Source organism: Balaenoptera borealis (assembly GCF_965194805.1).
Source record: "Balaenoptera borealis genome assembly, chromosome: 19".
Classification (NCBI taxonomy): domain Eukaryota; kingdom Metazoa; phylum Chordata; class Mammalia; order Artiodactyla; family Balaenopteridae; genus Balaenoptera; species Balaenoptera borealis.
This window is the reverse complement of record NC_138878.1, coordinates 14577307-14605241: the sequence shown is the minus strand read 5'-3', so window position 1 is coordinate 14605241 and position 27935 is coordinate 14577307. Positions and strand designations below refer to the sequence as shown.

Here is a 27935-nt window from a genome sequence, read left to right as displayed (position 1 = left end):
TTACTATATATAAAATAGATAACTAATAAGGACCTACTGTATAGCACAGGGAACTCTGCTCAACATTCTGTAATAACCTAAATAGGAAAAGAATTTGAGAAAAATATATATATGTATACGTATGACTGAATCCCTTTGCCGTACACCTGAAAGCAACACAACATTGTAAATCAACTATAGTCCAGTATAAAATAAAAAATTTTTTTAATTCATTTCTGTTGCTTATCAGGATCCAGGAAATCTGCATCACTGAAATCCTAAAATTTGTAATCCTTGTGGTCAAAACTTCTTAAAACTTTCCAAATATTTGTCATTCGGACAATGTTAAACTTCTGCTTTCCTTTCCAGTCTATGTATGTCCAATCATACAGAAGCACCAAACCTGGGCATCTAAATATTCCTGTGATAATTAATATCGCCACATTGATCTGATGAGTTAACACATCTTATCAATGTCACATTGGAGCCTAAAAGGCACACATGGAATGTTCCATTAAAAAGCAGTAGCTTAGAAACTATAGAAGCTTACTTTGTGTTATTTAATAATAGTAATATTCACCCTGGAGGTCCCTCAACTACTTAGGAATCCCTTTTAAAACATTTTAAGAATACTTTTTAAACTGCTGAAAAATTTTAGATAGCACCTAAGAGAGAAAGAAGACTCTCAAATTCCAGTAAAAGGCCTGAATATTTCAGTCTGCTGGAACAAAGTGAAACAAAGAAATCTCCCCAGATGTCAACCTCTGCCCTGGAGATCAAGAGGCTTGGACATGGACAGGAGCAAGGAGGAGTGTTCCTCTAAGTTCTGAATCTGCAGGAGAGCTTTTTCTTGATTGATTAAAGAAGCAAAAACGGCTGAGAATTAAAGCAATCTGGCCAAATGAGAGAACAGGTTCATAATGACTTTTTCCTCCTCCTTAAGACATTTTATGACTATTTCGCACATGTGGGAATACACTGGCTTCTTCAGCACAATCTTCATTTCAGAATTTGAATCTGTGAAGAGTTCTTCCATATGAACGACATGCAATGAAGACTAAATATTTTAAACAGAAGTTAATGCTGCATTATGATAAATCACAAATAATTTCAAATATTCAATAATATACATTTATATACATGCATATTATCACACTGCTTTTTATCAAAGTTTGGTTCATATTGTGCTATATACCCTAGTGCTCATATTGATTCAAAAAGAACTACTGCCAATTTCCTTTGTTCCTCTTTGTTGTCTTAGTTTGCACAGTCTGATATAACAAAATACCATAGACAAGGTGGCTTATAAACAACAGAAATTTATTTCTCACAATTCTGAAGGCTGAGAAGTCCAAGATGAAGGCACCAGAAGATTTGGTGTCTGGTGAGGACCCCAATTCCTGACTCACAGACAGCCGTTTTTTTACTATGTCCTCACGTGGCAGAAGAGATAAGGAATCTCTCTGGGGTCTCAATTATAAGAGCACTAATCCCATTCATGAGGGGTCTACCCTCATTACTAATCACCTCCCAAAGGTCTCATCTCCAAATACCATCACACTGGGGATTAAGTTCCAGCACATGAATTTTGGGGGGCCATAAACCTTCAGTCTATGGCAATTAAAAACAATTGTCCTGAAGCTCAAGTTTCTTGCATTTTCCTATGTTTCTGAGACCTCTGCCTCACCTGAGGGTTCTTCTTTTTGCCTCTGAGCCTGGTGCTAAAGCGTTCACAGCAATACAATTCTGAGTCAGGGGCTGTAGAATGGAACCAGCCAGAAGAGTCTGACTGAAGGCAGTGGATATCAGGTTCTGAGGTAGGACAGCAGTACCCAGGGATATCCTTCCTGGAACCCACCTTCCTCTACCTTTGGCCACTTTGGAGATCAAACTTCCAGGTGGACCATTACTAGTTTTGTCCTCACTCATTCTTATAGAATAATAGATGTTACATATATTTTCTTTTAAAAATAAAAGGAAGAGGAGAAGGATATTTCTTATAAGTATCACTTGTGCTGTATGTTATTCCCTTTGCTCTCTTGATCTTCATCACAGTCAGAGTTCATTTCTACTCTTCTGTGACCGGCAAGTTTCCTGCAGAGCCTTCTCATACCTCCCTGGAATTCTATTTGCCCCCAAAGGTAATTAGGTCAGCTCTTTTTCTTTTTTTAATACAAAGTAGAAAAGTGAATGCCAAAAATTTATAAGAAGCACTAGATAATTATTAGAAACATCAGTTTCCACCTCTGACCTACTGAATTAGAATCCATGAGAGGGACCCAGGAATCTTTACTTTTAATAGGAACTCCAAGTGATATTTTCATTAGGTAACTTTAGGACACACTGAAGAAAGTCATAGTACTTCTGGTTTTATATATGGGATGACCACATAATTTACCATCTAAACAGGACAGTTTTGAAAGGAAAAGCAGGGCTGTTAATAATTCATTGGCCCAACTGGCAAAAACTGGGACAATTCTGGGCAAATCAGGACACATGGTCATCCTAGTTATAGATCACTATCTTCATCTCCACCTAGATCCTTTATTTCTGTAACAATTTTATGGAGACATATTTCATATATCATGCAATTCACCTATTTAAAATGTCCAGTGCAATGTTTTCTTAGAGTATATTCAGAAAGTTTTATGACCATCACCACAATTTTAGAACATTTTCATCATCCCTGAAAGGAACCCTGTAACCTTTAGCAGTCACTCTCACCTCCCCATGCCCCTTCCCAAACCCTAAGCAACTACTCTTCTCATTTCTGTCTCTATAGATCTGCCTGTTCTTGAAATTTTCTAGAAATGGAATCATATGATAGGTGGTCTTTTATGACTTGCTTATTTCACTTGGTATAATGTTTTCAACGTTCCATGTTGTAGCATGTATCAGTACTTCAATCCTTCTCAGTGCTGAATAATATTCCACTGTATGGATATACCACATATAGTCATTTATTCATCAGTTGACAGACGTTTAGGCTGTTTCCACTTTTTGGCTATGAACATTTGTGTAGAAGTGTTTGTGTGGACATATATTTTGATTCCTCTCGGGTATATACCAACACCACCCCCCTTTTTTTGTCACCCCTATCTTGGAAGACTCTAATGAAGAGTTTTCACAAGCCTTGTACAAGAGCAAGAAATCAGTAGGAAGGACTGAAAGGCAGAAAACTGTTACTTAGATTAAATGAAATAGCTATTCTGTTTCAAAAATACATTTATTCCGTTTCTAGCAATGACCCAAATACCTGTTCAGAAATTAAAGTGGTTGAGAAAGAGACACAGGCAGGGAAGGAACTAACCTTAAGGATCAGCAAAAATCCCTGCTGGGCTACCAAAGATCCTTCTTTCAGAGTTTAAAGCCATTCATTTAAAGGCAGATGGACTAATACATCAAAGCTAATATAATAGTTGCAAAAAGCTCCTGGGTCTTTGTTCTCTGACCAAATATTTGCATTCTGTGTCTTGAATCAAAACTTTTAATTTCTCGTGTTAATGGTTTACTCACTGATGACTTCTTTAATTTGGTCTTTTTCATGACACAGACAGGCTAAGCTTTCAGGAGGTGTGTTTAACCTTATAAAGATCTACACATAGGTGTAATGGTCTTATGTGAGGAGAGACACAGTAAAGTTAGTTGTGTTAAAGTAAAATCAATACCTACAGAAGAGAAAATTAGAAAGAAACTGCTGGTTTTCCTTTCCTCTTTTTTTTCTTTTTTCCTGTCACTAGTCCGTACAAGGCTGGAACTCTAAGAACCATTATATTATAAAAGTCTCCAGGTTTCCATTCTAATGGGTTCCAGGTTTTCCTGCTATGGGGATGAAACTAGCAGACTTGAGTAAATCCTTATTTATTTGTCCCAAAGGCCAGGCAGTACTCTTTCTTCTCTGGTGCTGGTTTCTATTCACTCTCTGCCTCTTCTCAGGTTCTTTTGCTGCCCATCATTAATCTTTCAAGCTACAGCTGGTGGGTTCAGAACAAAACCATCAGAGGAACTGAAAAACGAAATATTTACCTGCAGCAATGGGGAAAAAGGCCTATCAACCTTGTCCCTTCAATGAGATCACATTTTTATTTCATTTTATTCATTTTCTAGATAGAAGACAGAATACATGCATACACACATACACACACACACACACACACACACATATATTCCCTCTTTGTGTTAATATATTATTTTTTTTTTACTATCCATCCTCATTTGTAATGAGGTGTAATATATAGAGCTCAGTTAGTTACCATGGAGACACTAGTCTTCTGTTTCTTATCACAGAGCCACACTATCGTCTGGTGTCAGCCAAGGAGGGATGACAAAGGCCTCCCCAAGATCCTAGCCCTGCAATTACTGAGCAATCAAGCACCTCTTTTAATAGCGCACATCCAGGTATACATGGCACCTCACTCAGCACTGTCTTCTCTTCTTCCTTTTTAAACTTACACAGCAGGATGCAGTTACCAAGTAGAGATATCTTCCTCTGTTAGATGGTCTGTTTATTCAGGATTTCAATGATATTCTTTGGTTTATCTAATAAAGCTTACTAGCTACCATCCTCTTTATTTTGAAATCTCCCATATTTTTTAACTTCAACAAGTATTATTTCCTTCTGAAGATATACAGTGATCTTCCTTTTAAGTGTTAATCTGTTTTTATGGTTTGTCATTAACTGATGAAATGAAGGAGTGGATAAATGAAAATCAAAGTCTCTAAATTTCTTCTTACTCCAGACTTTTCCCTATCTTCTCTAGCCAAATCGCTAAACCTATCAACAAAAAATTTAAAACGTGAATGACTGGTGTTCATTCTTTAGCTTCTGGTGTTCATTCTTTAGCTTCTGGTGGTGGTATAAATGAGAAGCTAAATGGATCAAACACATATAATAGGAGAAACAAGAAAAACTAGTTTTTCTTCAAGGATTTTTAACTTATTTGGGGGTTGGCATGACTTCTCCAGAGAAGACTGACTCTGGAGATGCTCTGACTCAGATGTTCTAAACTCACTTGGAAATCTGTGGTGAAACAGGGTATAGAGGTATGCCCTGAGGCATTCTAACTGAACTCAGTCTGTTATTGTATTATAGATAGGCTTCTTACAAGAACAGCTAAATTTTGCCTTGTGTAGTATCTATGATGCTATAAAATATACAGTTGTCTTTGATTCAGTTCAAAAGGTCTAAAACTTTGCTAACATGGCCTTTTCCTTGGAAGGAGGAATGTTCAGGTGTTTTAAAAAGCATGATTGGGACACTTCCTTGGTGGTTCAGTAGTTAAGAATCCACCTGCCAATGCAGGGGACACGGGTTGGAGCCCTGGTTTGGGAAGATCCTACATGCTGCGGAGCAACTAAGCCTGTGCGCCACAACTACTGAGCCTGCGTGCCACAGCTGCTGAAGCCCAAGTGCCTGGAGCCCGTGCTCCAAAACGAGAGAAGCCACTGCTATGAAAAGGCCGCGCACCGCAATGAAGAGTAGCCCCCGCTCGCTGCAACTAGAGAAAGCCCGCATGCAGCAATGAAGACCCAACACAGCCAAAAATAAACTAAAAAAAAAAAAAAAAAAAAAGCATGATCACTGTTGGGTGGGGAGAAATGGAAACAATGAGAAACTAAAAATGTCTATGATATGGTCACTGCTCTAAAAAAAACTTAAACTGGGAAAACAAGCCTTTAAACTTATATGCAAGGCTCAATAATATGAATTAAATAGCAAAAAGTATCTAACAGCATAGTGGGGGGAAGAACAAAGATCAACCAAGTCCAGAGTTAGTAAGATTTACTGGAAGGGGTGAGATTTAAGATTGGTCTTCAAGGATGAAAGAAGAGAAAAAAGCATTTAGGCAAGGAAAATAGCAGATGCTAAAATGTGACAGTGGGAATGATCATGGTCTTCTCAGAGGACCATGATCACATTAGCATTACTGAAACAAACTTATTCTTGAGTTTCAAGAAAACTTCTAGAATCAGTTCAGATGATGATGTTAGTTTCCTCCTATTATATGACCACCTCCAACCCCACAAAGGTTCTTCTATTCTCCCTTTACTAGAAAAGCAAGAGAGAGAGAAAGAGAGAAAAGGGAGGGAGGGAGGAAGGGAGAAAAGGACAGGGAAAGATGGAAGAGGTGGGAAGAGAGGAGGGAGGGGGAAAAAAGAAAAGAAAAAGGGAGAGAGAGAGAGGGAGGGAAAGAAGAGAAAGAGAGAACAACTGTACTCAAAATTACACAATAAAGAAACAAAAAGCAGAGGTTGCCAATTTTTTTTTTTCAGGTAGAGAACAAAGTGGGTTTCTGCAGGCAGAGTATGAACACATTCTGTGTTATATGATCCCCATATGCCAGGAATGTCATTAATTAGACAGAAATGAATGACCAGAGACTTGCCAAATGCAGCTCAGGAGATCAAGGGCTACATACTCACACATTTTCACCTATGCTCTGGAATCCTTGGCATAGCTACACCGTGTGTATAGGTTTTGTCAGGAGCTTGACAGGAGCCTGAATTAATACTAGGTTTTTAGTAGACCACTGGTTCCTGGCATTTTTGTTACCAAAAGATGGTCTCATAAATATACAATTTCTTTCAGCTGGACACTGAAGAGAAAGATATTTGATCAGTGGCATGAGCTGAGGGAAAAGCCAACATAAAGCTTTATTGGGGCTCCTTGAAGTTTGCAGAAAAGGTTTACTGGGAGGTGACTGGAAGGAATGAAGATGTTCATGATAACAGTAAGTGCTCCATAAACATGATCTATTCTATGTGCCTACTACTACGCTAAACACGCTGTGTGCACGATCTCATGTAATCCTTACAACCCTGAGATCAACCTCCACATGTTATAGATGAGGAAACTGGGGTTCAAGAGAGGTTACATAACCTGCCCAAATTCACATGTGACATTGACCTAATGGAACATAATGGCCTGAATCTATTATAACAAAGGCAGAATTTGTTTCAAAAGATATAATTACTATAGTATGTATTTCTTCAGCATTTTCCTCTCCACCATTTTCTTTGATAAGATTATAATGAAAAGGCATAAAAGAAATAATCTCTATTTCCTTTGTAAATTTTATCAAAAAGTAAGCATTGGGGAGAATATTTCTGAATAGTCAAAGAAGGAGGAATGGAGGCATGGTATTCGAAGGTAAAGATTTCTAAGGACACTAAGGGAAAGTGGTAAAACAGTCAAGATAATTCTGTTCTTTAAAATGGTTCATCTTGTCTTTTTAACTATGAAAGGACACATGCAAAAATAAAAATTTATAAGTAAAGAGATTTTAGCATTTCTTATCTTCTCTCATTCATTTGTCATGCTGTGGCTATAAGATTACAAGTTCCAAGGATCTTTACTTACTATATGACTTGGCCTTCTTGTCATTCCTTGAATAAGCCAAGTGTGTTCCTGTCACAGAGTCTTCACAATGCTTGTTCCCTCCACCTGGAATTTATGGCAGACTTCTCAACACGCATGGCTCTGGTTCAGCTATCAGATCCTCAGATTGACCTCTCCTGACTAACCTATTTAAAATGTTTCTCCTTGTTCCCTGCCCACAACTCACAATCTTCCTCACACTCTATTTCAATAGCCTGCTTTTTTCTCTTCACAGCACTTAACACTTTCTGAAGTTCTTTATTAATTCATTTTTGTTATGCATTTTTGTTTTATTTACATATTTATGCATAAAATTTTATGTTTTAGTCATTACTATTTTTCTAGTACTTATAAAAAGTAGTTGGCACATAGTATGCACTTGGTAAACATTTGTTGAGTGAATGAATGACCACTATATCCATCAATGGGAAGGGGACAATCCTAAAGGAGATACGTTTGGTGATGCTTCACAATGTAGCAAGTGCTTACACATACTTCAGTAATCAATATCCCACAGGAGGTTATTCTGCATAACAACTAGTTATATTAAAAAACCTATAAACCAGGGAATTCTGTTTGCTATCAGAAGTCTTATTTGCTTGAAGGCCCTCAGCTCAATTTAAATTCTTGGCATGGTTGTGTGCCCAGTTACTGCTCAAATTCCTTTCAAAGCACTGGTAAGAAGGACAGTCAGTAGAATGTAGAAGAGTAACAAAATGTGTTATTTCAAAGAGTTTTGGAGTTTTTATTGCCATTTCCAACAGACAGTAAAGTTCTTGCTTTCATTTGCCAGAAATGTCCCTGAAAAAAGTGAAGTTTTTATTTCTGCTTTTCGGACTAGTACAAATTTGCTGCCCTGAATAGCTACAAGATAACATCATGTGCTAGAGACTGAATATTTGTGTTCCCCCAAAATTTGTATGCTGAAACCTATTCCCTCAATGTGGTAGTGTTAGAAGCTGGGGCCTTTGGGAGATGTTTAGGTCATGAGGGCAGAGCTCTCATGAATGGGATTAGTACCCTTATAAAGGAAACCCCAGAAAAATCCCTCACACCTCTTGCCCATGTGAAGACCGAGAAAAGACAGCCATCTGAGCCAAGAAGCAGGTTCTCACCAGACACCAAATCTGCTGATAACTTGACCTTGGACTTCCCAGTCTCTAGAACTGTGAGAAATAAATTTCTGTTGTTTATAAGCCACCTAGTATATGCTGTTTTGTTTTAACAGCCCAAACAGACTAAGACACCATAGCTAACAAATGAAAACAGGCCGGTTAGAGCAGGTAATTTTTTTTGTTTATAACCAAGAGTTAATTTTGAATTTTCTGAGTACTCAAGGAGGGAATGGCATCCAGGGCTGAGAATTCAATCTCACACTCTTGGGTATTCATATGTTTCCTTTGTTGATTTATCTAGGAATTTGGAACGTGCCCATCATGGGTTCCATCCCATTCCAGTTTCACTGGCCTGATGTTATACTGAAGAATTAGCAGCCTGAATCTGTCTCTTGCCGCTCAATCTCCCACTACTGGGCTTGGCAAACCCATTATGTTTGGATTTGGCAGAAGATACAGGTAGCAAATGGTTAACCTTAAGCTGAGAAGCAACTATGTTTCAAAAATAATTACTGGCATTTTTGCTGCCAAATGATTTTTTTGTATGTTTTCATTTACAAAATAAGGCTTAGGTAACAAATATCAATATGAAAGTCCTATGTTGGAATTGACAAAGAGAACCCAGTTCCTTCCAGTATCTCCAATGGCAGTCTTGACGTTTTTGGTTAAATTGATGACTGAAGGATTTTCCTACTGTCTTTTCTTTTCAACCAGAGGCAGAGACTACAGTTCACAATGACTTCCATCCAGATTTCTGCTCTTAATTCATCAAGGAGTTCTGTTTCATTTTTAGGATATCACACATTGTTTCAAACCTTTTTTCACTATGGGAAATGAAAACAGATGTCGAGTTCCTTGGACATATCTGGTGGAAAAGAACCCCGCTTTTGGTGTAGTCTCCAGTCACAAGAGCCCTTCCTAACTGACTGCTCATTACTAATCATTGTATTTTGTGGATTATTGTGCAAATGTATATCCCATTATGTATTCATTAATTGATAATTTTTAAAGATTTATAAGTTGTATGTTTATCTTGGAAACATTTGTAGCAATTTAACTTTAAAAACTTGCATTGTGGTTCATTTACCTGAAAAGGATGTCTTAAGTAAAACATAGTGTTCAATGTTTCATATGAAATTCTTTCAGGGAAACTTTCGGCCCTTTATCATCATTCCAGGACAGGTGTAAAGTGAGAAAGTTGATAGAATCAGCACAGAGGACAACATTTAGTGAACTACACAAAGGCAAACAATATGGTAAAGAGACCCTTAATAAACCCAACGTTATCAGGACTGCAATAGAATATAGAAAATGGCAGTACAAGAATGCATCTTTGAACAGCTATGCAAAGCCTTTCAGATCACCCAAGTGTAACAGAAGTCTCATCTCCAGCTTCCGTCGTTACTAAAGTTGACAAATCCTGGCTTGCCACCCTCCCTTCCTTTTTCTGTTTTAAGTAGCTGGTATTTTTTTAATAGAATATAAAAACAAATATTAACAGAAAGAAAGAATATCAACAAGATGTGGTAACATCCAAGAGGTACATATATTAGCAGAAAATGGTAAGTAAAATGAATAAAAGGCCAAATTATGGTCCTTATCCTTTAAGTATTTTTATCCTCATTCTATAAGAATGTATGCAAGAAATTATCATTATAAATTATGACTTATTTTTAAACTTTATTAAATGTTTTCATTAAAAAGTTAGTATGTACAATATTACTGATGATTAAAATAAGTACACTAACATTCATACAACCAAGTGAGGATTTTCCCTTACAGTGGGGAAAATTACATATTTATTCCACTGATAAATGTACTATATACATTTTTTGTTTTCTAGCAAATTTCTTCTGGAATTGCCTTGAGTATCAGTTTCAGAAGCCACAGACAAAATCCACCTAACTACTATTAAAATTCATCTTTTTTGTTATATAACTAAAAATCTCCCACCTTTGTCACTAGATTTATTTCCAAATGACTCTTGATTGTTTCAAAAACAAAGATACTCTCAATTCAAAAGCTTTAGAAGTTAGTATGCATGTGTCATTAGGGACCTTATGATATCTCTTGCATCCATCTTTTCTTTTTCATTCCCTCAGTCAATGTCCCAGTCCAAGCCCTCATTTCTCCTTCCAAGACCTCTCTCTTTTAACTAATGTCTTTCTGATGATCAATTATGCACAGTACCACCAAGATCATCTTCTCAAAGCATAACTCCTATCTTTTTGCCCTCTTGCTCAAAAACTTTCAGTGGCTTCCAGGGAAGATTCTCCACTCTCTCACCTTCTAACACTTACATAGTACTTGCTATGTGCCCAGCATTATTCTAGGTGGTTACACATATTATTCTTCAAATCAACCCTGTAAGGTAGGTAAAAATATTATCCCCATTTTACAGATGAGGAACCAAGACACAGAGTTCAAATCACCTGTCAAAGAACGCAGATAATATGTTTCACTACAAAGATTTTTACCCAGGGATTCTGGCTCCAGAGATCTATCTCCCTGTTTTTTTTCCTAGCTTAACTACTATTCATCATTCTCTGACCAAACCAAATGCTTTTCTGCTTTTGGGTCTTGGTTACAATTTTCTCTGTGCCTGCTGTCCACATCCATCAAGTTCCATCTGAGATGCTATCTCTTCCGTGGAACTCACTCAGATACTTCTTCTACAAATAGAATTTGTACATACATTTTAATTTGTACATACATTGCTAAATTATAACTCTTGGAAGAGTGGAACCATTTCTTATTTTTCACTGTCCCCTTTCAGCACTCAGTTACTAACAGATGGAAGATTGGCAGGCAATTGCTATAATTAAAAATAAATGAACTACTGATGGGTGAAATCATGATGATAAATAAATTAATAAATAAATAAATAAACACACACACACACACACACACACACACACACACACACACACACACACCCCCCATAGGCAGTCAGTACATGTTAACTGATATGAAAAGATGAGTGTATTCAAAAGACTGTACTGCAGGCTCTGAAGGCAATTCCAGAACTGTTTTGGACATTGATGTAATAAAAATACAGCATCCCAAAAGAATAACTGTAAAAAAACAACATATTTTTATGGAGTCACTCAACTATTATTATTTATTGAGCACCAACTACATGCCAAGCACAAGAGATATGAAAATACAAAAAAAAAAAACTTCTAGTGGGTTACACACACACACTCACATTCACAATCCATCTAGCCTCCTCAAATTCTTGAGGAATGACGCCTTAATGACGAAATATAATTGAGAATATTCCTGTGCCATGAAGTCTCTAAAAAACTTACCAACAGGGCACAGGTCTCTCTTCAGTGGAGATAATCAGGAGGAACCCAAAGAAAAAGTTATAAAAACAATGAGATATAATTCATACACTCCCAGGGACTTGCATGAAGAAAAGGTCTATGATTCATGTATTTTAACGTGTAATAACTATTATGTATAGAATTTCTGGGAATTTGAGATTCTTGGGTAGGAGATGCTACAGTAGTTCAAAGTATGATGAAGATGATAGCTTTGCCATCAAAATACAGCATATATATATATATATATATATATATATATATATATATATATATATATACACCCATATATATATATATATATGGGTATGTTTGAAGCTGTGTATTTCCTAGATCTTTACATGATAATATCCTCAAAAGAGAAGTCTAGGACATTGAGAACTGCAGATTTGTCTCCTTTATTTCCACAGATGTCTGCTTCTATTTTGTGCCACTCTTCCTCTTATTCCTATGGAATAAACTCAAGCAAAATGTTCCTTTTCCTTAAGTTTTCATTTATTTAATTAAGATGATTTTCTACATGATTGATTATAAAGGCCATAATTATACTATCAAATTCCTGTCAAAATAACAATTTAATGTAAAATGTTAACACTTGGCAGTGTTTAAATCTAAAACATAATAATAAAAAAGAAAACTCTGGGGGGCTTCCCTGGTGGTGCAGTGGTTGAGAATCTGCCTGCTAATGCAGGGAACACAGGTTCGAGCCCTGGTCTGGGAGGATCCCACATGCCGCGGAGCAACTGGTCCCGTGAGCCACAGCTGCTGAGCCTGCGCGTCTGGAGCCTGTGCCCCGCAACGAGAGGGGCCGCGATAGTGAAAGGCCCACGCACCACGATGAAGAGCGGCCCCTGCACCACGATGAAGAGTAGCCCCCGTTTGCTGCAACTAGAGAAAGCCCTCGCATGAAACGAAGACCCAACACAGCCAAAAATAAATAAAAATAAATAAAGTAGCTATTAAAAACAAAAAAACAAAAAAACTCTGTGTATGAATAAGGTGAATTTATTCAGGCTATTTATTTCCGCTGGAGTGCAAAAGAAAGTTATGGCTACCTTATTATTTACTATCACACACTACTGTAAAGAGAAAACGTTTATAAGTTGTTAGAAATAGCAGATGGCTGTGCCAAACTAAGATCCTTTCTGACATGTTTATAAAGGGCATCAGCTATTATGAAACCAGGAAGGACAGTATGACAAGAGAAGAATATAGCCCAAGCGAGGTACACACTAGCAGGTAATATTTATAGTTAAAATGTTTGGGAAAAACAGAATCAGAGGATCATGGGGCTAGAAGGGGATTCATTAGAATCTTCCCAAGGGGTGAGAGACAAGATGGCAGAGTACAAGGACGTGAGCTCACCTCCTGTCACAAAAACACCAAAATCACAACTAACTGCTGAAGAACCATTGACAAAAAAAGACTGGAACCTACCATAAAAACATATTCTACATCTAAAGACAAAGAAGAAGCCACAACAAGATGGTAGGAGCGGTGCTTTCACAATATAATCAAAACCCATACCTGCCAGCTGGGCGACCCACAAACTGGAAAATAATTATATCACAGAGGATCTCCCACAAGACTGAGAGTTCTGAGACCCATGTGAGGCTACCCAGCCTGGGGGTCTGGCATTGAGAAGAGGAGTCCCCAGAGCATTTGCCTTTGAGGCCAGTAGGGCTCAAGTGCAAGAGCTCCATAGGACTGGGGAAAACAGAGACTCCAGGGTGCGCACAAGATTTCATGTGTACTGAGAGGGTGTGGAGAAAAGGGAACCCTCCTACATTGTTGGTGGAAATGTAAACTGGTACAGCCACTATGCAGAACAGTATGGAGGTTCCTTAAGAAACTAAAAATAGAGCTACCATATGACCCAGCAATCCCACTCCTGGGCATATGTCTGGAAAAAAAACATGGTTCAAAAGGATATATGCACCCCAAAGTTCACTGCAGTGCTGTTTACAATAGCCAAGACATGAAAGCAACCTAAATGTTCATCTACAGAGTAATGGATAAAGAAGATGTGGTAAATATATACAAGAGAATATTACTCAGCCATAAAAAAAGAATGAAATAATGCCATTTGCAGCAACATGGATGGACCTAGAGATTATCATACTAAGTGAAGTCAGACAGAGAAAGACAAATAACATATGATATCACTTATATGTGGAATCTTAAAAAATGATACAAAGGAATTTACAGAACAGACTCACAGACTTCAAAAACAAACTTATGGTTACCAAAGGGGAAAGGTTGGGGGGGAGGGATAAATTAGGAGCTTGGGATTAACATATACACACGACTATATATAAAACAGATCATCTACAAGGACCTACTGTATAGCACAGGGAACTCTACTCAGTATTCTGTAATAACTTACATGGGAAAAGAATCTGAAAAAGAATGTATATATGTATATGTATAACTGAATCACTTTGCTGTACACCAGTAACTAACACAACATTGGAAATCAACTATACTCCAATAAGAAATAAAAATTAAATTAAAAATTTAAAAAATAACCTTTTCATTATGCATAGGAAAACAAAGAATCTTCTCTTTTCTTTGGGAACACATGTACACAGCTATTCTAGGTAAATTAAGAATATTCTTTGTGTCTAGCCTCTCTTAGGGTTGGAGATTCTATCATTCTCTTTGGTTATCCATATTGTATTTATGCAACATTTAAGTATATTTCTCTTTTTCTGTCCTGAAGATGCACAAGAACGGGCAACCATCCTTTCTGTAACAAGAGCCTTCCTGTACCTGAAGATAATGCTTAATCACTCATCAGCTTTATTGTCTCAAGAACCAAAAAAAATTAACTTTTTTAAAGTTGTTAGAGGATATGGTTTAATGTTGACCCACATATCACATCCAAAAACCTGAAGGAAGTGAGGGAAGAGGAAAGGAATAATCAAAAAGAAAGGAACAGCAGGCCAGATGAAATAGGAAATAAAGGCTAAAAGGAGAGAAGAAAGAAAACATCCTTGACAGACTTCAAAAATAATATCCGAGTGCTTATCATATGCAAGGCACTATGTAGAGGGCTTTATACAATTGTCGTATAGCTAACACTTAACTGAATGTGTACCTCGTGTCAGGCATCATTCTACATGCTTTCCATATATGAGCTCACATAATCTTCACAATATCCCAAGGGTAAGATATTCCCATATTTCAGATAAGGAACTAAAACACAGGCTCATAATTCCTTCATATTCTTGGTGTGTTCTATGAAGGACATCATTATTTCTATTTTATAGATGTGAAAACTGAGTATCACATTAAATAACATGCCCATGATCAAAAGAGCTGGTAAGTGATAGAGCTGGGTTTTTTACCAAGAATTCTCTGATTCCAAAGTACCTACATGTCTAACTTAAGAGAAGAAAGAAAATAGCAATAACAATAAGCACAAGAGAGTATATCACATGCCTGGCACTATTCAAAGAGTTGGGGAAATGGGACTCAAACCCAGAAGTCCAGTCCCAGAGCTGTGCTCTTCCCACAACATTATACTGCCTCTTGTAATTAAAATATATAATGGGAGCAACTGTTTGGGATCATGAAAAATAAGAATGGTCTAATAGGTAAATATACACTGTTACTACTATATAACTAATATTTCTTGAACGCTTACTAAATACTTCTGGTAGACATTGTAACATGCCACCCAGATCCCCCTCAGGAATGAAGGACTTATTTCACCAGTTGATGGGAGTCCTAAAAGAAGACAGCCCTCAACTGTCAGCTCTCACTGAAAAAACTTACCTGTGGGGTTGGCTGAGGTCTTTGTTGGGATGCAGTACAGCTCATTTCCCACAGGTGTTGATCCAAAATGCACTTCCTAATAAATAATAAACATCCTGAATGTTAAGTTTGACCTGAGAGTTTGCTTCCCTAGGAACCCAACCTGAAACAACATTTTACAGAATCTCTTTTAATTCTCACCATCCTATGAATCAGGTGCTATTATCTTCGTATACTCATTTTACAAATGAAGACACTAAGGCCTAAATTTCCCAAGGTCATAGAGCTGGTCAAGGATGGAAAAGAATTGGAACAGAGAATGTATAATTCTGGAGGCTGTACCCTCAACTTCTACATGACTGTATATATAGAGACAGGCTCTATATACAGGCTATATATATAAAATCTCTCTCTCTCTCTCTCTCTCTCTCTCTCTCTATATATATATATATATATACACACAGACTGTATATATTGAGACTTGTCATTAGTTCAACATGGATTTAATACCGAGGGGAAAGAGGCACTCTGAGTACTCTCAAATCTTGAGGGAAAAGAAATTTAACATTTATGTGTAAAGCATAGGTAAGAATAATGTTCGTAGTTGGAATGACTGAAATGTAAACCAGGTGCCCTGAAAAGGAAGACTGGTCAAGAAAATAGTCAAACAATTTTTACCTCTGTGCCTTCTACAATTTATTTCTTAAGGAGAGAGAGCTAAGGACCAAAAAAAGTTCCCATATGAAAGAGAGGAAAATGTTCAATTAAAGATATACCTTATATATTAAATTATCTTAAATTCAAAGAGAAAAGGCTTCACTCTCCAATATGCAATGTTTATCATCTGATACATCTATCTAGCATCTTTCCTCATGAGAGAAGTTGAAAACATAAAATGCCAGCATATGACCCGGACTTCAATGAAAAGTTACAGGGTATGATATCTGTTCACAGTATTCTAAAAGATATGGGGCAGTGTTAAAAGATGGGGTGGGGAGAGAGGAGTTGAGGTGGCATAGAGCCATAGCTTTTGCCTGAGTTATGCTATTCAATCACAGATTTTCTCCAATGTTTTAAATTCCAAGTACTATTAGCCATCTTAACTTTTTCACTTTTTCCAGGACAGATAAGATTGAAGACATAAATCCCTTGACTCATACGTAAGCTTAAATTGTGTAGAATCCACTTTTTAAAATTACACTTTTTTATGGGCATGGATAATTCCCCATATTTCCAATGGAGGGAAGGGAAAAATTACAACTAAAAAAAAATTCAGTATTAAATTTATCCTCTCAGTGCTCATGTGTCCTGGGTGCATCTTTGATTTCACTCAAAACCTAAAGTAAATCTAAAACACACCCAGAACATAAGAGGGCCTGAAAAACCAAGTTCAGAGAAAATGGGATGCAGTTAGCAAAGATTACATGCATCAGTGAACTGTAGTAAATTGAACACTTTTAAATGCCAGAGGTTTTCTCTGTGAAACTAGGGGGTTTGAAAGGAAAATCAATAATGTTGGGAAAGAGAAACCCTCTTTACACATCTCTAATTAGTCATAGCAGAATCTGGTAGATTTCCATATTACAACTGGATCAAACTTGTGAAATTGGTTTTGATCCCAGACTCATTCAGTACCTCTTCCAGAAGAAGCTCCACTCAAGACAATCAAAGGCTTTTCAACCTTGAATGATCCCCAACATCACTGTTTTAGTGTGCATCCATGCTATATTATGTTCAGTGTCTGTGTAATGTTGCCTCCAGCAAATCTCCCTGGAATTACCCTAAAAAAGCTCTATTTATAAGAACAGGCAAAGAATCTTCAAACTGGTCGGCTTCAACTTTAGCTTGAGCCTTCAAAATCTATATTGTAAGTGAAACCAGGCATAAAGAGGCACAGTTCTTCAGATCTTTCATTTTTTTAATAAATCGAATAAATATTGGCCATATTGTTTATATTAGGGCACGAACCCCTCTGTAAAGCCACTGCTTAAGTCTAATAATGAAATAGGTAAAGGGTTTCTGTATTTTTCTGAATAATCAATATCAAAGCTGCTGATGCAAATTTATTTGAACCCCAGGGAGCACATCCTTTGAAGTTCTGGGAAATTTTTAAATATAGTGTGCAAATCAATAAGTGGACAAAAACATCTCTGTCAATGTGTTCATTTTTATTTGGAGAGGAAATATATCTTTAAATGTAATCTCTTTCTCACTCCCTCTATGAACCCTTTCCCCAAATCATTTCTTTTACAAAAGAAACTCATGACTGTCAGCTGAACATAAAACATTCTTTTTGGCCATAATTAGAAGTGGTGTAGTGTCACCTCTCTGAAAAGGATGACTCCTCAAGCCTGAAAGACAGTCTGCCTGTTTCTACTCTTTTGTAATACTCTCATGCTTTTCTCTTTTCCCATCATTTCACATCCAGTTTTGGAGCCTTAGCTAACTGGTATGGTTTGAGGGCATTTTCAGAAGGGATTCTACCAGTCTGGTTTGGTGGTATGTGCTGTTTTGAATGGGATGCATCTATGAGATTAAAAATATATTTTTTCATTACTGCCTATTTTCACAGTCCACTAAGCAAAAACACAGAACAATTCCGCCCCCCCCCCCCCATTCTCCCTTTCTCCTCTTTTTTCCCCTGTGGAGTTCAAATTAAAGAAAGGTGAAAATTGAAGCTGCTGTAGGCAAGGCCATTGCAACATGCATATTTGATTTTTATGATGGATCTAAATTGCTGAATAAGGCCATGGAACAAAGGGAGACTGCAGCTTCCTGCCCATCACATGGCAGCCACTGAATGCAGAACAAAAGCTTCGGCCATTAAGGGCTCAGCAGGGAGACACATTATATAAATGACTTTGTCTTTTTTGCCCCCTCCCCCCACCACTGGGTGCACTGGACAGGGATGGGGTGTGTGTGTGTGTGTGTGTGTGTGTGCGTGTGTGTGTGTGTGTGTGTGTTATGATTTGCCAGGGCAGGAGATAAGAAATCCTGGAAGCAGCAATGGGAATAGAAAAGGTACAGTGTATTATGACTCAAAAAAGCCATGCTTTACTCACTGGACCAGTATAGCTCTGAGCACTGTCGGTCAGAGCACCACCAAAGATAACCACTTCTCTGAGAAACTTGGTGTCTTTTCAGAACAACCTGTAGCTTTTCTCTTAACTATTTCATTTCTTTCATCAGGAATGATGAAGCATAAAGAAAAACACTTGGAAAAAATATGAAAGCCTAGAATTCCAAGGTAATTGCCAGACCTGCTTAAAGAACAAACTGACATAGTTCATTGCAGCACTAATTTCCTAAGAAGCTACTACTTTTAATTCTTCCTTCCAGACTCACAGTTTTTCTTTTGGCAGTAAAAGAGAACTATGTATCAATAAAAATCATAAGCCATCACATAGTTGAGTCAACCTGTTTTTAAGAGGCCTCCTGTGGTGGTGACCTGAGTAGGTGCTACTGTTTTTCCTGGCTCGAAACACCAGCAATCCTATACATACACATTTAACAATCTTTGCGTAGAATTGGTTTTGTAGGATTTTAGTGTGCTCCACAGAGGTGAATTATTTTATTATTTCTAATATCACTGTGAAAGGTAGGGATTAGGACAGATTCTCTTTGCAGGTTCTAGGTTAAAGAACAGCGTGATTAAGTACATTGAAGGTGACACACTGAGTTAGAGGCAGGCTAAGAGTGAAACCCAGGTCACAGGATGCTCACTTCAGGCCTAAGTATCACTGTATGTTTCATGAGCTCAGTGGTAAGTTTCTATTTCTTAGTACAATTCAGAAGTTATACTAAGATGTTCCGACAGTCCTCCAACTCTCTTATATAGTAGAGAAAACAGTCCCACTGTGGACCAAAGTAACTGAAAGTCAGTGTCAGGTGCTGCAGAACTAGAACTGAGGGTTCTTGGTAAGACTGAATCCCAAAGACAAACTCAACATAAGGGCATATACATCCTTAAGTAACCTAACGATAATGGAATTGTGTAAAGCTAGCTAAGCAAAATGCCATTCGTCATATACATTACTACTCTGTCTCAAAATGGGCAATTCATTTAAAATAAAGTAGACTCTTATCACTTATATGAAAGCTGAGGGACAGACAGTGGGTTATTACTGTAGAGTAATTCAGTTCTGAGCTACAGAGGTCACCAAGCTACCTTTTTACAAATTCTTTTGGGTCTTACTCTAAGATGGTTAAATTCCTTATTATTGGGTAGGAAAAGGTCTCTCAATAAAGACTGCTTAATGGATTAGGATAGTATTGAGACTTACACTTACTGATAGTTTTAAGCAAATGGAATGAATAAACAGTTAAGGGGAGTCCCTAACACTACACGGCCAGAGGTGGGGGGTGATAGTATGGATAAATAAGCAGATGGATCAGTTTAGTAGAGAAGAGACTGCTGAATAGTTATCCATTTCTTTATTCATTTATTCAGTTATCAAATATTCATTAACGGCCTACTATGATTCTATGTGCTGTGGAATCAGTGTGAGTAAGACACGGTTCCTGCCCTAAATAATAATCTTATATGTGGTTAGGGGTTGTGGTAAAGATATTAAATAGTTATATAAATATCTACATAGATTAACATATGGCAAGATATGAAGAGGAAGAGCAGTGCTCTGTGAGAATGTTAACTGGGAGGACCTACCTCATCGGCGGGGGTCAGGGATGGCTTTAATGAAAATGAGACATTTAAGCTGAGGCAGGAAAGAAAAAGTTAGATATGCTCTAATTTCGTACATTTCACCTTCTGAGGTACAATACATCTCAAGATATCAATTTAAAATGAGAGTCAAGGAAATGATGTATTTCTTTAGGTTTTCATATACCTTCACTTCTCATTTATCCTATCAAAAAAGAAAACTTCATTACTTTGCTTAAAAGTAAAACAAAATACAAATTTGGCTATAGGCCTCTGGCAATTTAAATTTATTTCAGAGTAAGAGCCAAAGGCCAGAAGGCTTTAGCTGCACTATACAATATGGAAGCCATACATGACTATTTCAATTTAATTTAATTTAATTTAATTTAATTTAAAATTAAGTTCTCCAGCTACATTAGCCACACTTCCAGTGTTCAACAGCCACTATACTGGACACAATTGCAGCTAGAGGCTATTAAAATTAAAATTAAATTAAACTAAGCACTGAGTTCCTCAATTGTACTAGCTATATTTTGAGTGCTCAATTTCAAGTGAATAGTGGCTATCAGTGGACAGCAGATACAGAACATTTCTATCACTGCAGAAACTGCTATTGAGCAGCATTACAAGACTATGTGGCACCTTGTTGACTCTCTAGTCTCATTTTCTACCATTCTTGTTTACACTACCCTAGCCATGCTGGAATCCTTGCTGATCCTTCAGTATACCAGGTATGATCCTGCCTCAGGACTTCTGCATAGCTTAGAAGGTCCTACCTTCCTCTCCAGCCACATCTTATATAACAGTCTCCAGCTGCTTTCTGTATCCTTAGCCATGCCAGTTTTCTTTCTATATCCCTCATTTTCCAGGTCTCCTTTATCTCAGGACTTTGCAAATATTATTACCTTTCCTTGGAAGGCTCCTCCTTCCTGACTTTACCTTTCCTTCAAATATCAGCTTACTTATTTCATCAAGAAAGCCTTTTCTGACTAGGTCAAATTCTCTTCTTACAAACTCACATCCTTCTCTTGCATAGTGCTTATTACAGTTGCAGGTTTACTTTTATTTATGTCATTTTTAATTCATGTCACACACTTCATATCCACTGAGAGCTCCATGAGAGCAGGGAACATGTCTGTTTTTGATCACTGTTGTATTCTCAAAAGGTAGCAGAATGTATGGAACAAAACAGGAGTGTAATAAAAATCTATGATTGAATTATCAATGAATGAATGCTTGGGGAAGAAATAGCCAATGGTCAGTTTAAAATATATATGCTGTCCTGCTTCTTCCATGCATGTCAAGTACCCAAATTTCAAAGTAAGAGTATAGACAGTGAACAAAAATGAATGATGGGGAATGTAATAATTTCAGAAGTATGAAGTATTTCTTTCAGATTGATAAAAAGTACTGCTCCCCCAAAGGATAACAGAATTAGTTTAGGTATAATTTGTATTCTTTTTGCTTATCTGAATTTTCTAACATTTCTCCGTCATCACGTATTAGTGTTGTAAGGACGTTATTTTTTATTGCAACACCAAAAATTATTATACTCCAACACATCAGAAAGCCAAAATACCTAGGAGGTACAGTGGTTAAAAAGAAGAGTACTTTTTTTTCCTGCCAGACAAACCAGAGATGAATTCCTCGTTCTGAATTTTGCTGGTTCTGTGACCTTAAGCATATCATCTCAACTCTCTGAACCTCGCCTTTCAAATGAAGGTCATAATAGTATTCACTATACAGGGTGGTTGGGAAGATTTAATAAGATAATGGATATAAAACATTCAATAAATGGTAGCTTAAAATGTACATGCTGAAATGGCCATATTTAAAGTGTCATGGCTAACTAAGCAAAGATCTCAATAACTATTTTGTTTCTTAATTATTAATTAGAAAGTAAAAGATTTTAGGTCACAGATTCCAAGTTTGGCATTGCATACTGGATTTGCTCCCAAGTTATCTTTCTTTTGAATGTGACCGGTCCACATACTCTAGGAATTCAAGGTAATTCCAAGCAATTAAATTTATTCAACTTGTTCAACAAATATTTTTGTGTGCCTCCTGTATATCAGGCACTGGGTTACGGATGATATAGTTAGATAAAGATATTGCTACATCTCTTTCAACGTAAATAACCTACATGATGCCTGGGTGAGCATCTAAGATGAAAATTTAGTTACCAACTGTCACAAACTATTTGCATTATACTGGTACGAAAGTATTTGAATAAATGATTTTTTAATGAGTGCTTTTTATAGATGTGTGAAAAGTACTTTTATAAGGATATTCTCTTAGCACTGTGTTTATACTATTGAATATTTAAGTGCCCAATAATTGTGGCTTAGTTACATAAGTGATAATAAATCCATATAATGGAATACTATGTAACTATTAAAAATGCAGTGGTAGAAATATATTCACTGGTATGGAAAGAAATTTATGACATGTTGGTAAATCTAAATGATATAGATTTTAAACTTTAAAAGGTTTCAAAGTTGCATGCTTAGTAAGAACCTATTTATATAAAAATTCCATAGTGTATGTCTATGTAAGCAAAAAGACTGAAAGGAAAACATCAAAATGTTATCATTTTCTATATCAGTTGTTCACAAATGTGACTGCATATTAAAATCAACAGGGGAATTTAAAAAATAAACTGATGTAGGGACACAATTAGAAATTCTGATTTAATTGGTCCTCTAAGGGGCCCAGGTGCTGATATTTAAATTATGCATTCTAGGTGATTCCAATGTGCATCTAGGATTGAAAACACTTTTTCCTAAGTGGTGGACTATATTTTATTTTGGTATCTTTTTTTCTAAATTATACACATGAGCATTATAGATTACTTATGCAATGAAAAGTGATGTCACAAGCAGAACACTGTTAATATTACTATAGGTTGCCAAATAGTGAATTAGGATATATAGTAAGGTTCCTCATTTTTTAATTCCTGAATTTGGTTAGTTATGCCTTTTTCAAAAAAAACGATGAGTTTATGATGAGTCTTGCCTGGGAATAAACATCAATTTTAATTATATCAAGAAACAACTTTTGCCTTTGTTGATTTGTTGAATGTTTGTTCATTATTTTTTTTCTTCTAGCTTCTTTTGGTTTTAATTTGTTCTTGTTTTTACCTTCTTCAGATGGATACTTAGATCATGAGTTTTCAGTTTTTCTTCTTTTCTAATATATGCATCTAAAGCCAAAATTTTCCCTCTAAGAATGCTTTAGCTATACTCTTGCAAGTTTTGATATGTAATATTTTCATTATTATTTATTTTAAAATATTCTCTATTTTTCCATTGTGATTTTTTCCCCTTGAGACATGGGATATTTAACAGTATATTTTAAAATCTCCAAATATATGAGACTTTTCTAATTACCTTTATGATATTCTTTTCTAGTCTAATTCCATAGTGATCTGAGAAAATACTGTACTGTTTCAATATTTTGACATTTTTTGATAATATCTGTGTGGCAGGACTACAAATTATTCTGTGTGCACTTAAAAATAATGGGTATTATAAGTCAGACAGAGGAATACAAATATCATATGATATCACTTATATGTAGAATCTAAAAAAAATACAAATGAACTTATTTACAAAACAGAAATAGACTCACAGAAATAGAAAACAAACTTATGGTTACCAAAGGGGAAAGGGAGGGAGAGGGATAAATTACGAGTTTGGAATTAACAGATAGACACTACTATACATAAAATAGATAAACAACAAGGACCTACTGTACAGCACAGGAAACTAATATTCAGTATCTTGTAATAACCTATGATAGAAAAGTATCTGAAAAAGAATATATATCTATATATATCTGAGTCACTTTGCTATATACCTGAAACTAATAAAACATTGTGAATCAACTATACTTCAATAAAAAAATATTTAATAATGGGTATTATGTAGCTGTCATACGCATTCTGAAGTTTTACATACAAGATAAATAAATGAAGTTTGTTAACTGAGTTGTTCAAATTTTCCTTCTATTAATTTTTGTCTGCATATTCTAAAAGTCATTGAGAATGGTGTGTTAAAATCTCCCACTGTAAAGAAAAAAAAAAAAAAATCTCCCACTGTGATAATGAATTTCCATATTTCTCCTTCTGTCTTATAAATTTTTGTGTTCTATATTTTGAGGCTATGTTATTAGGTACATACCTATTTAGAATTATTTTAGCTTCCAGGTGAATTAAGTATTTTGTCAAGAAATGTCACTGTTTATAACTAACAACAATATTTTTAAATGACTTTATATGATCTTAATATAGCATTCACATATTTCTTTCGATTAGTGTTTAAATTATTTGGTACACTGTATTACTGACCCTAGTTCTTCACCCCTTCCAGTGTCTACATCCTTTGTCATGTGACTGCTCTTCCTTCCACTAGAGGCAGAGTACCTCCCTGAACTTTGCCTTTGGGCTCAGTCATAGGACTCTTTTTGGCCTTGAGATGTTAGTAGCTATACTGCATACAAAGACTTAAAATGTGCTTGTTCAGTTTAACTTTCCCATGCTTCTACCATCATCCTAAGAATATGCCCTGACTATACTGGTGGTCCAAGGAAGAAAACCTGATCTTTACTCAAATTCCAGTTTGGAGCCAAGCTAAGCCTATCAACTCCTCCCAAGATGTCTGAGAAGAAATAAATTATTTTTGTTTTAAGCCACTGAATCAGGGACATTATTGTGGCAAAAGTGAACAGATATAGAAGATGGTTAAGATATAAGTGGGGTGCTCCAGTAGTAAAAACCTAAAATATATAAGAGTAGATTTGGAACCAGGAAGCAGGTAGTGAGGAAACTGTAATAAGACGCTGTAAAAACGGCAAGGAAATCATTAAGGAAGACTAGGAAAATAATGACTCATGTAATGCCAAAACATTTTGTAAAAATGTTGCATGGGATTATCTGACAAAAAATTATTTAATAAACTTGGGGGAGCTAATAAAAGGTTGGGGGAGTAGAATTTGAGGGAAAATGTTAAATGTACAAAATGTTTGTTTCTAGCTGTACCTGGTCAGATTATACAAGAAAGAGATTACTTCAGAAAAAAAGTGGTCTGTTTGCAAGCAGAATTAAAGAGACTACAAATTGCCCAGACATTTCAGGATTGGAAAATAAAACTTTCTTATCCAATAAAAGCTGTAGCCATTAAGAAACAGCTTCAGGGAGAAGACCAAACCCAGGGTATCAAGTAAAGAGCAAATCAAGGGCATGGCTATTAGACTTTTTGTTAAGACCTCTGGAAGAACTGAAGAGGTGCCCTGCAAATCATCTCTATGGGAGGAAAAAGGTGACTTTCAGAAATATAAAAGGCATAGTCCCACAAGAATGTGATGCACACCCGAGTATCTGTAATTCAAGTGTGGAGAGAAGAACATGTCTCAAAAAGAATTGTGGGGGTGGGAGAGGATCAAGATGGCAAAGCAGTAGGACATGGAGCTCACATTCTCCCACAAAAACATTAAAAATACACCTACAGGGCTTCCCTGGTGGCGCAGTGGATCAGACTCTGCCTGCCAATGCCGGGGACACGGGTTCGATCCCTGGTCCGGGAAGATCCCACATGCCGCGGAGCAACTAAGCCCGTGCGCCACAACTACTGAGCCTGCACTCTAGAGCCCATGAGCCACAACTACTGAAGCCTGGGCACCTAGAGCCCGTGTTCTGCAACAAGAGAAGTCACTGCAATGAGAAGCTCGTGCACCACAACGAAGAGTAGCCTCCGCTCACCACAACTACAGAAAGCCTGTGTGCAGCAATGAAGACCCAACACAGCCAAAAATAAATAAATAAATAAATTAATTAATTTTAAAAAATACATCTACAAGTGGAACAGTTCACACAGAACATCTACAGAACACTGAAGGAAGACCTCAGACTTCCAAAAAGGCAAGAAAACCTCCACATAACTGGATACAACAAGAGGAAAAAGAAAAAGAAGGAACTGGGACAGGGCCTGCACCCCAGGGAGGGAGCTGTGAAGGAGGAATGGTTCCCGCACCCAGGGAAGTCTCCTAATCTGTGGGAAGATCAACCTGGACGGAGGGGTGCTTTGGAGCCTAGAAGTAGAGTGCAGCAACTGGTTTGTGGAAGGAAAAATGGAGAGTAACCTGCACAGAAGGTCAGCACCACTGCCCTGCACTCCCCAGCCTGACAGACTCGTCTGTCGGTAGGGTTAGGGGCTGGGTCCTATCCCAGTGCACAGAGAGGACTGGAGATGGCTGCACAGAGACAGCCTGAAGAGGCTGGACTGTGGCAACTGAGGGTGTACCCACCAGAGAGGCAAGGCACCATTACTGTGGGGCACATGAGGAGAGGAGAGACCACCATAAGAGCTTCTTTCCCTGTGAGCATTCTCAGGCAACAATACCACCCAAAGCAGCACCGGGGGCAGGTGTGACTTGCTGCCACCATCATGGGCTCCAGGAGTAGGCACAGGCCACCGCTACAAGACCCATGAGCAGGTGTCAAGCACTGCCCCTGCTGTCCCAGGTGTGCACAGGGGCCACTGTACCTGCGCGCCCCGTACACTTGTTCATCAGCATCGGACAACCTGCATCTATTTTATACTTTCTTTCAATTTTAGTGCTAATGCCAGTAACTAGCATTATTGAAAACAAGTCCCCAAAATGAAGAGACTTTGTAATATAACACATTACCCTGGTCTTGTAAACCAAAAAAGGAGAACGACACACTTCCCTAAGACTCAAGGAAGAAGCCCTAAACTTCACCACTAGCACCCAAAGCTGAAATTCTATTTAAACTATTCCCTGAAATTATAAGACATTCACAAAATTACAGTACTATGTCAGTATTAAAACAATCCATTTTATCACGCACCACTATGTACATCGTGCATGTCTGCACCACTCAAGGGGATAACGGCCAGCACACACTGAGGAAAGAGGCAGAAAGTGTCCAAACTAAAAGGAGCCCCTCAATTCCAGAAGACATGGTTGAACAGAAGGATTTGAGCTCACCTCCTCCCACAAAAACACCAAAATCACAACTAACTGCTGAATAGCCATCAACAAAAAAGACTGGAACTGGACTTCCCTGGTGGCACAGTGGTTAAGAATCTGCTTGCCAATGCAGGGGACACGGGTTCAAGCCCTGGTCTGGGAAGATCCCACATGCTGAGAAGCAACTAAGCCCATGAGCCACAACTACTGAGCCTGTGCTCTGGAGCCCACGAGCCACAACTACTGAGCCCGTGTGCCACAACTACTGAAGCCCGCACACCTAGAGCCCGTGCTCTGCAACAAGAGAAGCCATCGCAATGAGAAGCCCGTGCACTGCAACGAAGAGTAGCCCCTGCTCGCTGCAACTAGAGAAAGCCCACGCGCAGCAACGAAGACCCAACACAGCCATAAATAAATTAAAAAAAAAAAAAAAAGACTGGAACCTACCAAAAAACATATTTTACATTCAAAGACAAAAAAGAAGCCACAGGGAGAGAGTAAGAGGGGTTCTTTCACAACATAATCAATCCTAAAACCACCAGGTGGGTGACCCACAAACGAGGAAATAATTATATTGCAGAGATTATCCCACAAGAGAGAGTCCTGAGCCCCACATCAGGCCTCAGCATGAGGATCTGGCATGGAGAGGAGGAACCCGCAGAGCAATTGGATTTGAAGGCCAGTAGGGCTTGAGTGCAGAAGCTCCACAGGACTGGGGAAAACAGGGA

At 37.4% G+C, this 27935-nt stretch overlaps 1 long non-coding RNA gene across 1 annotated transcript in view; it reads right to left on the bottom strand.

Moving 5' to 3' along the window:
* The window catches only part of LOC309617560, a 164291-nt gene that overhangs the window by 80399 nt on the left and 55957 nt on the right, over positions 1–27935 (bottom strand). Inside the window, exon 2 of the long non-coding RNA XR_014238038.1 lies at positions 15579–15654. This is a non-coding gene — a long non-coding RNA (uncharacterized lncRNA). The remainder of the gene's footprint in view (positions 1–15578; positions 15655–27935) is intronic.